Here is a 4,715-nt window from a genome sequence, read left to right on the forward strand (position 1 = left end):
AAATATTGACACAACATAATGCTCTCCTCCCACGCCTGGATGCTCTTTTTATAAATAGAGTGCCGATGCTGAACACAGCTGGAGAGCACTTCTGAGAGCACTTGAATCTGACACAACACAAAGAAACCACTCTGCCCTACTCCTACATTTAGCTGGCAGGACTTGCAAAATAGTTACCAGTGTGAGCATTTAAATTACAGATGGCTTTGATATGATAGGTACAGCATATCAGCAGTGGTGGAAAGAGTACTGAAATTCTGTACTCAAGCAGAAGTACTGTTTACTGAAATATTCTGCAAGTAAAACTAGTTTAAAAAATACTGAAGCAAAGTACAAAGTATTCTTCTCAAAAACTGTTTTACATCGAAAGGGGAGATCCATGTAGAAAATATCTGCTTTCAACATAGCACAATTCTCTGATAATTGATAAAAAGTATGCATCTTTTATTGCCAATTAGCAATTCAGAGAGGGGCAATACGATATAGCTGAGTAATTGCTAAGTCAGGGCAGTCAAGTTGAGTGTTTGTAACTCAAGACAACCATAATCAAACTGACTCTCATAGACTTTAGTGGAATTTTTGTCACAGTGGTTCATGTAGGAGACAGGCAATTTAACAATAGTTATGTTTCTGACCCTCTAATTACATAAATAACATCTAGCAACTTTATCCTTTTTAGTCTGGTTTGTTTTGGAGCCTGAAACCTATCAGAGAGTGAGAATGTGTGTGTGTGTGCATATGTATTAGTGCTGAAGGGTGGCTGAAAGTGAGCTGAGAGGATATATGACTAGGTTCTACTTGCAAGGCAATTCACTCCAGCATGCAAATGCTCTCCCCTGTGATGGCACTCACTGTGTTAAATCCATTAGCACTTTAGCTTACAGGCATGACTTATCTCTCTTTTATCGTTTGGAGTGACAGAAAAGAACCCATCTTTCTGTAACAGGCCAACATGCCACGCTCAAAGAGCGACTTAAGATAACATGACTGAGGATTTTTTTTTCCTGATAGCTTAATATCCCACCTTGCAAGAGACCTCAGAGAAGGATTCATCTGACACAGGTACTATTTATATGCATCATCTGAGGAAGAGAGATGAAAGATAATGGCAAAGCATTCTGCATATACCAGTAATGTGTGCTTTTATTTATTTTTTTCATAGCGTATAATCAATGCATAAAGTAAAAATAGAGTGACACTTATTATTATTATTTTAAAGATCTAGAATGAAAAGCTAGATAATAAAGTTTGAAGTTAGGGTGGGATAAACCACCATATTAGACTGATCTCAGTGTGACGCTTTCATCTCTACAGCAATAGTGCAAAGGAGAACAGTTCTTTTAGGGCAATCTTAATTTTTTCAATAACTGAGAAGAAGTTGTCAAAGCTGTAGGATTTCTTGTTGGAGTCTCCAAAACTTTCTTCACTGCAAACGAGGCTGAAAGGGGTTTTAATTTACACACACACACACACACATACAAACACTTTGGGTTCATGCTGAGTCAGGCTTGTCGAGAGCTACAAGCATCTGCTCTCTCTCAAACACACATACACACACACAGTTATGTCAGATCGATAGCAAAGCATCTTGGTGAAAAGAGGGAGGCCCATGTGGAGGAGAGGAAACACGTACTGAATCATATCTCTTCCTCTCCTCTCCCTTTCTTCCTGTTTTTTATCTGCTCTCTCTTGTATTGATTCAGAAAATGGCAGTTTTTAGCTGCAGCCTCCAGCATGATATCTGACCCTGCTTTTTACAATATCTTTTTCTTTTCCTCTCTCTGGCCTCTTTACCCCTCCTCTCCTAAGTTCATCAAAGAAAGCTCATTAAAGCCAGCTCATATCACTAACTGATGTCAAGAATAGTTGCATTTTTAAACTTATTTTGGCCCAAATCAAATAGTACAGTGTATTAAATAGTTGTGTTTTTTGTGCTGGGGTGGCAGTGTGTGCATATCTCTTGGGGGAGATAGAAAGTACAAGGTAGTAGTAAGAGACAGAGTAATCTGCTCTTTGTGTTCTCTTGGGAAGCAATAAAGATCACAGCCAACCTCATCAGCCCACCACAGACCTGGGCGGAGGAGGAAAATGGGCTGGAGTTACAGTGTGCTGTGAGTTTCAAAGTTTGTGCCGGTATCCTCAGAGAGAGGGAAACTGCCAGTGAACGAGGGAAACTTGATATAAGGAGTGTTGCATAGCTTATTCAAATGTTCCTCTCTTTTCTGTTCTGCAGCTGACTGACGTGGATAACCTTGTGTACACACCATCATGTTCTCCATTTCATCTGTGTGGGTCTCTACTCGGCTATATTCAGTGTCTCCTGAGAGGAGTCAGACTACACCTTTACCTGGAATAGGATCAAGAGGCCATCCATCACACAAACACAGCTACTATAACTGGGCCCGCAAAGTGATGAGCCAGCAGTTTCAGAGAAAAGGGCATGTGAGAATCTATCCTTTATTTAAAAGGATACTTAACAAGGTAAGTGTAAATGCTTTACATTTTCCTGAGATTGAACAGGTGACTCTTGCTTTCATGCTGAGGAACACATTTCAATCATGAGATCTTCTGCTCTAGAGTTGTTGTCCACCCTGTTCAGGTCCTACTTCATCTTAAAACTCTCCTCCATATCCAGGCCTTCTGCTCCATGCCTGAGACCCTTTACTCAATAACCAGGGGATTCATTTATGACTGCTATGTACACAAAACAGGACTTCAAAAACGCAGTGGACACAATGGAATTGGTTTATAAAATATTAAGATGTTTGAATTAAAAACAGATTTTCTAATGACACTTCTTACACATTTAATTTAACTCCACATCAACCGATAAATTACTGACTAACTTTGTCATAAACATTCAAGCTTATTCTTATGACTTATGTCGTGTTAATGCTTGTAGTAAGGTACCCATTAATCTATAAGCCCTCCATTTTAAAAGCTATTGACCAACCCAAATTTTCAAGAAATAGATAAGCTCATTCGCTTTCTTGGCTCGAGTTGGAGATGATGAGATATGAGATGACCAATACCACTGTCGCATTCGTACATTAAAGCTGGGCATACACTGTAAGATTTTAGAAAAATCCAACAGTTGTTGTTCAGAAGCAGTTGATCCATCCTCGAAATTCTGTCCGATTCTATAATGAGTGTTGCTGGTCAAAAATTGCATCAAAAACGCACTCAAATCGCACAGTGTATACCTATCTTTAATAGCTGGAGCCAGGAGACCGGAAACATGGGAAAAGCTGACCTAACTCTGTCCAAAGGTATCCAAATATAAATACTTACATCTCCAAAACTCACAAATGAACATATCATGTCTATTTACCATTTTACAAGAGTTATGTTGTAGTTACCAGGCTGCTTCTATGGACAGAGCCAAGCTTGCTATTTCCCCGTTTCCAGTATTTATGTAACGCTAAGCTAACCAGTATCTTCATATTGCTGTACGCAGTATTTCCCAAAATGGAAAACAAACACTAAACATTTACATTTGTGATTTATTATTCAGCTATTAATTTATAGCCTACCCAGCACCTGACAGTGGCAGTGACCTCTGTAGATGCTGGCTTGTCATTCCCAAACCCTCAGTTCTCAGAGGGGATGTACTGATGTCCACACACAGCTGTAGAAATGATGCAAGCAGGATGCTTCAGATAGCAGATGTCTTTAAGTGTGCCAAATCAGATGACCCTTAACGTACTGCACCTTTTCATGCAGAGGCACTCATTTCAATCATGAAAACCTCTCCTCCGTGATGAGGTGTTCTCCTCCACATCCAGGCTCTCTTCTTCATGATGAGACCCTCTGTTGTACATGTGTCCATATCCAGGACTTCCACACACACAGACACAGACAGTGCCTCTTACTTTCTCACACCCTTGCAAATTAGACAGAAAATAATTCACTTCATTGTATTCATGGAAAGACACACTTTTTGATGACTTCACAGAGTTTGTTTGTGTATGTCTTTGAAGAGTCTCACAGACTATTAAAACAGGACTCAGGAAATAGTTTATTATGTTCCAAAAGGAGTTCAGCTAATGTTTTAATTTGGCACCTAAGTACAGCACCAGAATGAAAATTATGACACTTGACAAAGAGAAGAAGAGAGAGCAGAGAGGAGGAGAGAAAGTAAAAGACATGATGAGACCTCATTAAGGCTACAACGAAGCAAGCGTGTGCACGCTCATGTGTCGGTGTGTGTAGCACAGCGAGCATCATCCAGTCATTTCTGTCAGCGTGTGTCTGCGTCAGTGTGCGTGAGAGTGTGCGTGTGTCAGTCAGAGCAGATCTAGGAAGCCCCTGGGAGGGTTAAGTAGGGAAACAGCAGAGATTGAGGTGGGGAATTCTCATCAAAAACGTCCAAATCAGGAAAGGTGTCGACAAGAGCCACCCTGCAAGGGGACAGAGGGGAACAGAGGCGTTGGAGGGGTGTGTGTGTGTGTGTGTGTGGTTGTAGGGTGGTTCAGTTGGAAGAAAGATGGGTCAAATTTCTGACATATGGCAACTGCGACGATGGTGGGAAGGAAGGTAAAATACAAGAGCAGGAGGAGGAATGGGAGTTACTTTGAGATTACTAAGATTAGCAGTTTATGGAGGGAGGGGTGCATGTACGTAGATATGCGTCACGATGTGGGGGCTCCACCTCAGGGGCGAGGTCGTGTAGAGAGGGGTGAGGTGCTGGTGATGGGGGGGTGGAGAGAGTGGGG

Source organism: Morone saxatilis, unplaced genomic scaffold, assembly GCF_004916995.1.
Source record: "Morone saxatilis isolate NCDOM2014 unplaced genomic scaffold, NCSU_SB_2.0 Contig12, whole genome shotgun sequence".
Lineage (NCBI taxonomy): Eukaryota > Metazoa > Chordata > Actinopteri > Moronidae > Morone > Morone saxatilis.